This window comes from Pteronotus mesoamericanus, unplaced genomic scaffold (assembly GCF_021234165.1).
Source record: "Pteronotus mesoamericanus isolate MK-2021 breed Mesoamerican mustached bat unplaced genomic scaffold, CSHL_Meso_final scaffold_507, whole genome shotgun sequence".
Lineage (NCBI taxonomy): Eukaryota > Metazoa > Chordata > Mammalia > Chiroptera > Mormoopidae > Pteronotus > Pteronotus mesoamericanus.
The window spans coordinates 7,986,410-8,000,075 of record NW_026555319.1 but is presented as its reverse complement, the minus strand read 5'-3'; the positions used below and the strand labels follow the sequence as shown (position 1 = coordinate 8,000,075).

General features: G+C 35.7%; 1 protein-coding gene across 3 annotated transcripts in view; it reads left to right on the top strand.

Moving 5' to 3' along the window:
• MED13L (mediator complex subunit 13L) overlaps positions 1-13,666 on the top strand; it is a 253,538-nt gene that overhangs the window by 80,660 nt on the left and 159,212 nt on the right. The window contains exon 1 of one of the 3 annotated variants that reach the window (XM_054594118.1): positions 7,637-7,690. The exons of the other annotated variants lie outside the window; for them this stretch is intronic. The gene's annotated coding sequence lies outside the window, so the exon portion shown is untranslated. Of the gene's footprint in view, positions 1-7,636; positions 7,691-13,666 lie in introns of those variants that run through there. 3 annotated transcript variants of the gene reach the window in all.

Genomic DNA, 13,666 nt, shown 5'->3' with positions numbered 1-13,666 from the left:
TCCGATATTGATTTTCTCTCTTTTCTTCATACTAAAGAAGTGCTAATTTCATGGAGTCCTATGAATTTTTAAACAAAATAAATTTTCAGAAATTATGAACATATTGGAATATTTGTCTTATAGTTGAAAAATGACATTTTACCTTAATGGGTGTTTTGCGTGTTTTACAAAATTTACTTAAAGGCCTCAGTACCAAAAGATATGTTTGTTCATAAAAACTAGGAATGGGCAGTTTCGGAATTTATAAGGTGATGTTCAGAAACTTGGTATTTTAAAATCAAATGTCTTTGTTGGTGATACTTGGTCATTTTATTTGCTGCGCTTTATAATATTATGTTTTAACTCAGTTTTACAGATTGTGATTTTAAAAATGTCATTTTAAAATGCAGCCTGAGGTTCCTACTAAACTGAAGAAGTTGATCATAGGTGATGTTTCATTTAAAAACTATTAAAATATTTATTTGCTCACAACATGGTTTGTGAAAATTTCAGAGATTTTTTTTTAGCACAGTTGTAATCTTCAGAGCCACTTTAACCACTGTGAATTTATTTCCCAATATTCACATCCAAGCAAGTAGCTGTTCATTAACTTTTGTGAGTTATGGGTTCCTATTATTTTCTAATCCATCTCTGATTCTCCTCAAAGGTAGTGGTAACATATTTAAATCAGCTTTTTTCACAACAAATTTTTGGTCACTTTTTTTCAGATTTGTAAACTACGAGAAATTCATGCAAAAAAATAATTCTTTCCTTCCCCCGATGAACATTTGCTGCCTACCTGCTATGTGCCATGCAGTGTAGTTACTAAAACACAGTTTTAAATCTCAAGGAGTTTAAGATCTCAAGAAGAGAGGTAGACATAGGTATCTCTCTGTAGTACTCGGAGATCGAGGAGAGCGAGCAGCACGTTAGCAGGGCCATCAAAGTGCTCTCCGAGTGCCCTGCAGGCACTTTGGGTAGGAGGAGAGGGAGGAAATTTTTTGAAGGGGGTGGTCCTTGAATAACGACCAAGATCTCAGGGTGGGGAGAGTAAAGGTAAGATGTTTTTTGGTGTCCCTTGGTTTCCACTTTGTGTTTTGTGGATCTTTAAATTTATGAGGAGGTATCTATGTTTCCGTGCTTCTCCTTTCTGCTTTTTTAAAACTTGTTTTATATGCTGGGATTGATACAATGGAGAATGAGAAAGTGTTGGAGAGGATAGGTAGACTTTGCTGGAACACTGTCAGGTGTTCTTCCGTAAGCTGTAGGAAATGGGGAAAAGTACACAAGGGAGGGGTTGGCTTTAAATTTAAAAAAAAAAAAATCTTCATCCTAGGATATGTTTATTGATTTTAGGGAGAGAGAAAGGGGGAGAGAGAGAAATATTGACATGAGAGAGGAACATCCATCAGCTGCCTCCTGTATGCCCTCAAACTGGGGATCGAACCTACAACCTTTTGGTGCACAGGATGACACTCCAGCCATCTGAGCCACCTGGCTGTGGCAGGAGGGGGTTGGTGTTAGATAAGAGCAAGGACATATCTGTGGTAATGAGAGAAGGCAGAATTGAGGAGTACAGATGTAGATAAGGTGGTAGGTGTGGAATGTGGAATTTCTTCTTCAGTGGTTTCTGTCATTGAAAAAAGGAAGCAAGGTCATCACTTGAGAGCAAAGATAGAGGAAGAGATGTCACAGGCTTGTGATAAGTACAGAAGAAAAGAGTTAGTCTTCTGGGAGAGCAGTAAAGTAAAGGGCTTAGGGAAATGTTATTAATTCACTATACAATGGCAAGGGCCCACTTAAGTTGTGGTTTTGAGCTTAAAGCAAGACCAGTTTGTGTGGGTTTGGGTTTTTGTAGTCACATTCAGTTGCACAGGTTCAGGCACAGATTAGCCGGGGAACTGGATTTAACTAGGATTTCGCCAGAGTGTGCAAAGGACTGAGAAGGGGCCAAGGGAGTGTTGATGTACGGGAATGATTACAGTGACCAGCCATGGAATTTAAATGGTAGAAGGCATGAAGGATAGTGAAAGGTGGTGGAACCTGTGAGTTACAACCTCCATGAGGTTTCCAGTTCCCCAAAGTTTGTTGTGGCAATAGCAGTTGAAAATACGATATTAGGGCTTAGCATTAGGTAGTGAGAGTTTGTTGAAATAACCAACCTCCCACCACCAGAACAAAGTTTGAGATTCTCCTAGTGTTCCAATTAAAAAAATAACAAACGCATAACTGTAGAGATGCGATCTTTTTATCCTCTTTTGTTCCATCTCACAAACATTATTTTAATGAAAACTTTGATTTACTTTAAAGGAATGACTGTCTTATAACGTAATTTGTGGTGACGAGAGAGTGCTTTGTATTCCTGTTTTCTAAGTTGTCAGTGCCAGATTCCAGTTGGATGTGCAAAGGAAATTTAGGTTTTGCTGATGTCATGAATATTCTTAAACAGAAGGCTAAATGCTTGAATTGGGGGGAAAAAATCTTAAAGTTGGATTGTAACTTTTTTTAAAAAAAGAAAACACTCAAATGATGTATGCAGATAAGATTTCAAGATGAACGTTTGTATTCAAGAGAGAACTCATTTTCATGTTCTTCAGAAATTTCTTTCATGTATAAACAATAGTATATGTTAAGGAGGAACTGCAACAGCTTTGGTTGGATCTTTTAAATTTGACTAATCAATTTTTAGACATCTTAAAATATATATGACTTTAAATAAAATTTATTGGGTTCATTAAATTAAGATTCTCCCTCTTACTGTACACAAATTGATGTAACAGTGAAAGGTGAGAATTGCTGGACCTGTGTTCTGTAGTAGCTGAGAGTGGATGGAATCTAGTGCACCTTCCAAGGACTTGGCTTTAGATAGGAACACGGAAAATTCATCTATGTCAGGGTTTCTCAATCTTGGCACGATTGACATTTTGGACTGGTTAATTCTTTGCTTGAGGGGCTGTCCTGTGCATTGTAGGATGTTTAGTAGCATCTCTGGCCTCCATGTGCTAGATATCAGTAGTGTACTCCACTCCCTCAGTCTTGACAGTCAAAAGTGTCTTCAGAATTTGCCAGATGTTCCTTAGAGGTCAGAATTGCTCAGGTTTAGTACCAGTGATTTATGGTAATAGAGGAGAGCACCAGGTTCTGGTATTTCGGTTGATGTTGAGTTGGGAGTCTGAGAAAACTATCTTTCAGTTACTTTCCTTAGTGAAGCTATAAATGAGGTTATGAGAGAAAGAGAGAGTGATAGGCTGGTGAATGTGCAAGAGGCACATGGGGTGGCTGCCTGTCGCACTGCCCTGGCTGGGGATCTGGCCTGCAACCCAGGCATGCGCCCCGACCAACTGATGTTGGGCAGCGACCTTTCGGTTCACAAGGTGGCACTCAGTCTACAGAGCCACACCAGCCAGGGCTCTTTTTTTTTTTTTTTTTTTTGACTTGAGTTTGGACACATCCTACCACTTGTTCTTTCCAGAGAACGTTTTTGTCCTTGCCTTTGGTTAAGCTTCATTTTCTTGACTTTGTGTCTTCTCTTCTTTCTTGAGCTCCATTGCCCAGATATCCACTAAAATGGTAATAAAGATTCTTCTGTTGTAATAGCACAAGATTAGGGTTGGGTTTGTTTCTTGGATGTTTTGCTCTGGTTATGAGAAAGTCTAGTATTGTGTTGTGCTCCACAGTATTTGCGTGTCTCTGTTGCCTAGTGCCTGTCATGTTTGGCATTTTTTCTGCTTTGGACAAACTCCTTTAAAAAAAAAAAAAGTCACTCAAAGGCCCATTGTCTCATAATTGACTCAGTGCTCTGACTGTTGTATGTAATATTTACATTTTAGTAATGTTTTTCTAAGGGCAAACTCTGATCCCTTTGATTGGATTCACAGGACATCTTGGTTCTGTCACTCTTTGAGGACTCCTTTAGGCTTGTTTATACCTTTTTATTGGCTTTTATTTCAGAGGTTGGGTTCCCTCCACATGCCCTGTCCTCCGCCTTGCCTGTAATATCTGGTGGATTTCCATTTTGGATTATGTTCTTTCAAAAAGCATTTGAGTGTCTATATTATGTGCCTGACAATTGTTTTTTCCTCCCTCATACAACCGTTGTTGGAATTGTTTAAACAGAGCACTGGCTTTTCAGGGATGTTTAAGAAGAGAATTCTTATTTTAGTTTGCATCTTGCCTTGAATCACCCCTAAGTTCCAACTAATATAATAGGACTTTATAAAACAGAAAGATTTCCAAGAAGTATCTGGCAAGATTAAATAGTTTTGCATGTAGAATTAGTTGGATTCTGCAGGCTTATGGGTTGCCCACATTTAAGGTATGTTCAGTTTCCTTGTCATTCTTCTCATTGGAGGCCAGGGAGTGAGTGGTGAAGGAGCCTAATAGTGTCTCATCACAAATATTTGTGCTATTTAATTTGTTCATTCAGTCAGAAAAGTGTTTATGTTTATTAAAAGCACAAGGTACTACTCTTCTGAGAGTTAAATAAAGAGGTATATTACTTCTGTTTAGTACTGTACTCTTATTCTCATGGCTAATTTAGTTAAATCTTGTAACATTTAGGATTTTGTACTTATGAATAAAAATTTCTTCATTTTAAACTTTGAAAACTACATTCGCATATGGCTGTTTTATACTTAAAACTACATTCACATATGCCTGTTTTATACTGAAAACTACACTCACATATGGCTGTTTTATACTTTGAACAGGTAGAGAGCACAAGATTAGGTTGGCCTAATAGGCTCTGGTGATGGAAACTTGATGGTACCTGTAGTTTAGGTGGTCTGAAAATTACATGTGAATTATGATGAAGTATTAAGGTGATTCTGAAAGTTTTTTTTTTAAAGCTAACATTTTATCTCGAGTATTTTGGATGTGGTAAAAATATCTAGAAAATGTCATTTTTTTGAATAAACATCATTAAATAAACTCATTTGTCAATTCATATGGATTTTTATAAAATACAGTCCTTCAATTCCAGGCATAAAAAGCAGTATTATAGCTGTTAGCATGATCAATACACATCAAAAGGAAATGTTAGCAGTGAAGTAATAATGAACAAGAAAGTCAAGAAAATGAAAATTTAGGTGATAAAAGAACACACTGGAATATGCACATAGGCTTACACAATTTATGGTCGCTACATTTAGATGGTCACCACATACTGTAATTTTGGGTCTCTCCACAGTAAATTATGTCCTAATGGAATATGTAGAATATGATGAATCGATCTTTTGATACCTTAAAGTGATCTCTACATAAAATAAGTACTTATATGGCCCTTACCTAAAGAATAAGATTTTTAGAAGTGTAAATATTATGGGGAAAAATTAAACCTTCAAATCTGTAAGTCAACATAACTCTAAAAAGGAAAAATAAGTGATATGCAGTATCTTCTGGGCTGTTGATTGTGACATTTGTAAAATGAAGTGTTACACCCTTAGCAGGCTGGCATCTAATTTGCTTCTCAGTTAAAAAAAATCAGTTATTTAATTTGCCTTTATTTGAGGAGTGCTTTTTCATGTATTAAAAACATCATAATAATCTTACCTTGCCAATAATTTTATACCTTGTATCTTTTTCTAACAGAAATTGAAATATATTCTCATGTGTAAAACTATTATCTTCAGGGAATTTCTTTATGTTCTGAGATTTCTTTTTAATCCATTTTCCTATCTATTTCTCTGTCTTTACAAACTCATCTTTAATCTTTTGTCTCTTTAAAGCACAGCCCGGTTTTTAAAGATTTAAGTCTAGAGTACCCTATTATTTTTGTGATGTAAATTCATGGGGTCAGGTATGAAAAATTTTATCTTAATGCTTGAAGTCAAAGCATGAAAAATTTGGTCCCTAAAGAGTAATTTTCACAAATTTCCTATACAGTGAAAATAAATTGTTGTGGGATTGCTATTGAAAATGTGGTAATAAATTTTCCTACTGAAAGATACATATTGATTTTTTTAATCCCCCTCTTGACTCATTTGTTCAACAGATATTTATTAAGGGCTTAGTTTGTGCCAGTCACTGTGCGATAAGCACTGGGGAATATAGTGGCAAGAACAAACAACTTGAACTTGCAATTTGTGAATTTGGGCTACGGTGGGGGAGGGGTGTGCATTAAAAAATCACAAAAATAAATGAAAAAAATTGCAACTAAGTACGGCAATTGTGAGCTATGTGGTAACATAGATAATCTGGAACTTCATAAAAGGAAATGAGAGTTATCTGAGGAAGCCGTTTGAACTGAGATGTGGAGTAGAAGTAGATTCAGAATTGAAGTAGGTGAAGAGAGGAGTGACAATGTTCTGTGACAGGGAAGATAGCATTTCTTGGTGACAGGAGGTTTGGTAGACTCCTGGAATGAAAGAAGACCAGTGCGGCTCTCCTGGAGAGAATGCCTGTGGGTATGTTCGCTGCTTAGGCAGTGGACACTTCCGACGTGAGTGAATCATCAGGAGTAAACACAGCCTGAAGTATTTATTAATACAGGGCAGTCTTTGAATTGTACATTAGCTATAGCCTATATTTAAGGCATTTAAAATAACATTTTTTTTTTTTTGCTGGATTTATTTTTTTTAATTCCTGTTTATTCTGTCACAGTTGTCCCAGTTTTGCCCCCTTTACCCTCCTCCACCCAGCCCTACCCCTCCCACAGTCAGTCCCCACGTGGTTGCCCATATTCATAGCAGCGTTATTTATAATAGCCAAGTGTTGGAAACAGCCTAAGTGCCCATCCGTAGATGAATAGGTTAAAAAACTCCGGTACCTTTACACAATGGAATAAAATTAATTCTTTACCTAGGCTTCAAATTCTGCTTCCTGGTGTTTCTTCATAACTCACAACCATCTTCTAAATGTAAATTATGGCAGGCAAAGTGACATTGGTTAGCAGTTTTTATCACCAGTCTGAGTCCTACGTGTAATTGTCAGTGTATCTATATTGAAGCTGTAGTAGAAAACGGGTGCCCCGGTCTTTGGCACATGTGACTGAGAGTTGGAGATAATGTCTCCAGCCTTTAGCTGAATAGCCATCTGTTTATAAAGTATCTGTTTTTAAATGTAACAACTCATGTCACATCAGTCAGAAGAGGCTTTTGCAGCTGCAGCAGCCTCTCTTTTGCTTAAATAAATAAACAAAAACTGTTTCTCGTTAATATTTTATTGCTCTATTTCTTAGCCTCCTTTTTGTTACTAGCTTTTTTTCTATTGTAGACATAAGAATTTTGGTTGAGGAAATTAAATTGTTTATAGACAGGTCGGGTCAGCTCATTCACTGAACGATGTGACATCTCCAGTTTGAGTAAGCTGCCCTTAGTATGTGTCTTCGCAGCACCTTCTGCCACTTCTGCAACAGCTTTTGCTAGTTTGTATAATTGGTTGTATCTGTTTCCTTTACAATTCGTAGGCTCCTTTTAAGGGAGGGACTCTGTCTTTGTCATTAATCCTCAGGATCTAGCTCCAGGTAGATATTCAGTAAATATTTATTGAATATAATTGCTTTATCTAGTTTCTTACTGATATTTTTGAGAGCAGTTAATGTGTTCTTATGTAAACTTAGTTACATACAAAGAATTTGGGGGTTAGTACTGGAGATTGCTCAAGAGGTCATAGTTATTTTCAAACTCCTGGGTGTTGAGATTGCACTCTGCTGAGGCCCTGGGTGCTGCCCAGATGTGCTTCTGGAGCTGCCACTGAAGGGAGTTCAGTGCAGGTCTGTTTTTATTCATTTTATTCTGGGGGCTTGACAGTAGCCAGGATTCTGCTTTAAAAGTTTGCAGACTAACAATCTAGCTCCTACAGATGATAGCCAAGACCCCAAGGTGCTAAATGACTTGTCCAGTTTCATACAAGCAAGCATGCTGGCTGCTGTTGCTTTGCTTTGTGCTGTCTCCTGCTGTACCATGGTGTTTCTGGGGTGTTCCTTGCAGTGCCCACAAACCTTTTGAACAAAGAGAGGTGGTCACTATCGTGATGCCTCATGGTTCATATAAATTGTTTTATGTTGATTAAGTTTGTTTCATGTAGTAGCATTGAAATGTATGTTGAAAAAAAAGGCAGGGCGATTGCTTTTGAAAATTGAAAAACCCTACTGCTTAAAAATTAGTTGTCACTATTTTTAAACTAAAGGTTCCAGCATAAGTAAGGCCTGCTTGAGTGTGGTTGGTAGGGTAATAATATGGGTGTAATAATTTATTATTTTAATTTGAACAGTTCACCTAAGATGTCATATGGTATGCTTGAGTGTGATGGTGTTATGTTACAGAACTACATGCTTGTGATTTTGTAATAAAAGATTTTGCAATAAAAAAGGGGCATTATTTGTGCCAGACCTGTATTAACATAAGTTAATGAACACTTATTTGGACTTCTATATTTCTTTGTGAAAAAATGTGAAGTTTCTGTCAATTTCACTAGAATGAAATTTGATCTGGTGGTGATGATTTGAATTGTAATAGAATTATTGGAAAACTCAGCAGTAAAAATGGTATAAATTATTTTTTAGTTTATGTTATTTTTGTTCCTGTGCAAATAGTGGAGTAATGTTTATGAAGAAGAAATCACAGAGTTTGCATAACTAATTCAATGACTACAGTAATTGTCAGGACCACATTAGCTCTTTATTATTTCACCCTGATGCTTTTACATAAAGAACAGGATGTGGCACATTTATAATTCTTTCCTCTTGAGAATCACTTAGTGTAAAATTCAATATTTACTTTAAAAAGCGAGAGAAGCAGTTATTATAGAATTAAAATATAGATGCTGTACATATGATCTATAAATAACTTTATATATTTACATATATTCAGAAACACAGTACAATCTTTATAGTTCTTTCCAGACAGTTAAACATACTACTTGTGTATACTCTTAATATTACAACTCTTTCACAGGCAGCACCTTATAAAACAAGGTATCAAGGTTTATTACTTTTTTTCTTTTTTAAGATTTTATTTATTTATTTTTAGAGAGGGGCGAAGGGAGGGAGAGAGGGTGAGAAACATCAGTGTGTGGTTGCCTCTTGCATGCCCCCTATTAGGGGACCTGGTCTGCAACCCAGCTATGTACCCTGACTGGGAATTGAACTGGCGACCGTTTGGTTTGCAGGGTGGGACTCAATCCACTGAGCCACACCAGCCAAGGCTGCTTTTTTCTTTTCTTTAAATCTCCAAAATTCAGTTAAAATATACATTTGAAGTATACAGAACTGTAAACTGTAAGTTAAAATTATAAGAAGTGAATTAAGGAACTTAAAAAAAATTACCTGTTCACCTCCTAAGTCTACTTGGATATAAAAGTAACGAGAGAGGAAATTGTATTGTGGAGTTATATAGACCTGAGTAGATTTAAAGTGAAGTTCATATCCATCCCACTTCGTTTTCTGTCCACTTGGTTAAAATGTGTTCTGGCACTCTCTGGGCAGAGAGCCAATACTGAAATAAATGCTTACTATTGAAAAGGTTTTTGTAATGTCTACATAAACTTGGAGATTGGGACCTTCATTTGTTGGACGTATAATCTCAAAGCTTCTACTTTGACCCTATTGTATTCAGTGACACAGAAAAGAGAATTCATTTATTTCAAGAAGCTTCTAAATAAATATTATACTGTTGATTATTAACTTTTAGATGTTGCCCTTCCTTTAAAACTTAGAAAAACTCAATAAAGAGAATTCTTTCCTAGTAAGTAACAGTGGTGGGTTTTTTGTTGTAGTTGAAGGAAGTGGAAATGAAATTTTTTTGTTTTCCTACAGAAGTGAAATCTTAACAACTATTGGTTCGTGATTGACACTTCTTAAATTTCTGGGTTTGTTATAGACTAGGAAAGAATTGAATCCAAATGAACCACTCATTAGCCATGTGATCTTGGAAATATTACTGTAGCTTTCTATGCTCTAATGTCCTTATTTGTAAAATGGGTGTATTAATAGTACTTACCTCATAGGGTTATAAAAATTATTAAATGAGATAATGTATTTAAAATGACATAGTAAATGTCCGATAATTACTAATCATTATCAATATTATTAAAATGCTAGTCACATGACAGTTCCTCTTGTCATTACATCATTTCATGTCTACTTTATATCTTTCATTTTGTTGGTGTTACATGTTCCTTCGTATTTGCAATTGTTGAATCTTTTATTGTGGAAGTGTAAGGTGATGGGGAAAAAAAGGAAAAAGCTTTTTGGGAATGTACTCTCTTAGAGTGCCTCTTATAGTCTTATTTTCTTTCAGATTCTCAAGAATTAATATCATGCATTTATTTAAACAACACCAAATCTGACTTTGCTTTGCCTATTATTATATTTCTGCATACATACACCTATAATTATTGTTTATACTCTTAGATGCTTTGATACTCATATATAAGAAGAAGGCTAGCACGTGGAAACCTGGCCTGCAGTGTACAGCATCGTTTCCTTAACTTACCACTGATGCTTGGCTTAGAATTAACATCACTTCTCTCCCGTCACATGTATTTAACTTAATATTGGCCTATTAAAGCATCTTTTCAGGAATTGGAGGCTCCTCACATTTATCCTGTGCTGCCTTTAATCCAGTATTCTTTTATTAATTTGGAATAAGAAAACAGTATCTTAATGGATGTACTCATGTTTTATATAGAGTATATGCTTCAGTGAAAAGTTGTAAGTTGTAGCTTATTTTTGCTGGAAAATGTTTATCATATAGTTGGAGAGAGATTTAGTACCACTGCAAAAATAAATTTAAAGGTGATGAACTTGACCCTTAACATGTTGCTGAAGTAACAGAAACTTTAAGAATTTCACTTTTATTTTAAAGAAATAAAACCATGACAGTTGTTTGCAGTAACAGATTGAAGGAACATTTTTATAAGTAAAAAGTTTAAGGAAAACCATTCAAGAGTGACTTGTCTTAGAAACATGGAAATAATTGATGTTCAGAAATTTTTCCGCTGTTCAGTTGAATAAAAAGTAACCGGAATATAAATTTATATGTACATTACATAATTGAAATGGTATTTTAATTTCTACTTGTTATCTTACTACTACTCTAATCATAAATGTATATTGTATGTATAATTACATATCTTTGATCATTTTATTAAAATGAAAGATTGAATACTTGGAATTGAGAATCAATATATTTGTTTTAGTCTTTTGAAGGACAGATTCTGTGACTAGGCGCAGTAAAGGATAATTAATATGTTAAGAGTTTCAAGTTTGATTGTTTTATCTGTTAGTTATATGTAAGTGTGAACCAGACACTTCTTTAAGATGTTGTGTGTGTGGCAAAATGCTACTCTGACAGTTAAATGAACTCTCAGCACTGCCCCTAGTACTAATAAGGTCAGATAAAAAAGTTTCTCCTATTTCAAGTTGTAAACATTTTCATGGGCAAATATGAAATGTACATACTGTGACTGAACTGTGGTAGGTTTGTTCTATCTAGCCTATTGGCCTTTCGTTAAATTAATTTAAGATAAATATGGGATTTGGAAGTATTCAGAGTCTAAAAAAGAGTGTCTTTTTCCCAAAAATATTACTTGTAAAAGTTGAGTACTTATTTTCTTTGGTTGGAATTAAATATCTATGTTTTAATAGGTTTTAAAAAGAAAAAGTTAAGAGTCTCTATTTTTATGCACTGTTGGTACTTTATACGTTATTTTATTGAACTAGTAGTGCTGCACACATTTTCCATTCTTCAGTACTGTACCTCTTCAGTTATCTGAAATCCTCAGAATGAGTCATTCAAAACAGAGGTTTCTGGATAAGGTGAGCTTGAACTGACAACTTTGGAAAGACAAATTTTTTAAAAAGTAGAATTTTCTCCTGAAAGTGTACTGACTAGAATTAGGTTTTAACAGTTTTTTAATTGGGAGATGGGAAGATGACTCTGCTTTATCTTTGTTAGTGCCACTAATTCGCCTTGACAATACCCGAGTCCTAGGTCCAGGCTAATGGCAGGGGTAGGGATCCATTTGAAAGAGGGTTCTAGGTAAGTACAATAATTAACAGCATGGGCTTTGGAGTCAAACCTGGGTTTAAATCCCATTTCTCCTGGGTGCCAGCTCTGTGACTCTTGGCAAACCACTAAATTTCATTTTCTTTGTTTGCAAACTGGGGAATTAGAGTCATCATAACACTTGATTGAATTTCAGGATTACATGAGTTTAATACATAGAAATCACTTTAGCACAGCACTTAGCTCATAGAAAACTGTAAGTATAAGCGTTGTTAATGTCAACATCACCATTTCTGTTACTACTACAAGAACAAAGCTCCGGGCACCTATGACTTTATTTTGTTGTTATGTCTACTATTAATTTAGTTTTCCTTTCACTGACATTAATATATGTATATGTATTAGGTTTTCTATTTTCTATTTTTAATAAAGAGGTCATTTTTTGTTTTGATCTGAATGTTGTCCACTTGGGGAAGGGAAGGACCTGTGAGGCCATGGTATAAGTAGGCCTTCAGTGTACTTATGGACGAATGTACTAAGCACAAAAAGAAGAATTAAGCTAAATACTCTTTGCATATTTAAGTTAGAAAGTTTTTTTTGTTTGTTTACAAAACTTCCTGCAGTAAGGGAAATGGGTTAAAATGGAAGCAGATGTTTTCTGTTTCTGGTCCCTTTCTTTCAGGAGGAGAGAAACAGTTGCCTCCCATGGGGATGTGCCATTGGAATATTGACCATTATTTCTTCTAGGAGAGTGGATTTAACCTGCTTTTGGCCTTTAAGTGTTCACAGCTCTTACCTTTAATTCTTTATAGTATGGACAAAAACAGATTTTTGTTATTAATGACATATCAGATTATTGCTATTGTAGAAATTGATTGCTTCTGGTTCTCTTTTTTATTTAAAGATTTTCTAAAATTTATTTTAGGAGAGGGAGAGAAACACTGATGTACAAGAGAAACATCGATTGGCCCGCCTTTCGTCCCATCCCCAGTGGGGACCTGGCCTGCAACCCAGGCATGTACCCTGACAGGGAATCGAACTGGCAGCCTTTTGGTTTGAGGGAGGATGTCCAACCCACTGAGCCATACCAGTCAGGGCTGGTTCTCTTTTCTCTTAACTTATTTGTGGTGCTCGTGGAGATGGGGAAGGTGGGAGATTTGTGGTAGCTGCCAGTCACAGAGTATGCTAGGTCTTCTCTTGCCACCTCTGTAGTAGGGACAGTAATGGCTGTCATATATTAGATCCCTACTATGGAGGTGGCACTTTAGCTTCCTTTGTTCCATTTTGTAGCTTTTAGGTTCCACCGTAGTTTCTTGGCAAATGTGGGGCTGAAGAAGGGTGGTTGATCTTTTCTTCCAGGCACCCCCTCTTCCCCTAAGGCAATAAGTTCTGTGTACAGTGAGAAGAAAGATTGACTGACCAGGTTATTCCTTCTTTCAGCAGGAATATTAATAATAGCTAATAACATTGTATAATTACTGTTTGATATCACTGTCCTAATTACATTATGTAACAATGTAATCTTTGAACAACTCTTTGATTTTTCTATTACTGCCTTTTCTTTCTTTCTTTTTTTTTTAAACCAATGAAGAACTATGGCTTACTACTGGGGTTCAGTACCTTAGCTATACCTGTGTAATACATGATTTAGCTGGGACTGGAATTCAGGTCTCACAGACTCAGATTTCTCTTTTTCAATTTTTAAAATTCTTTTTATCTTCTTTAATGAAAAATTTGAA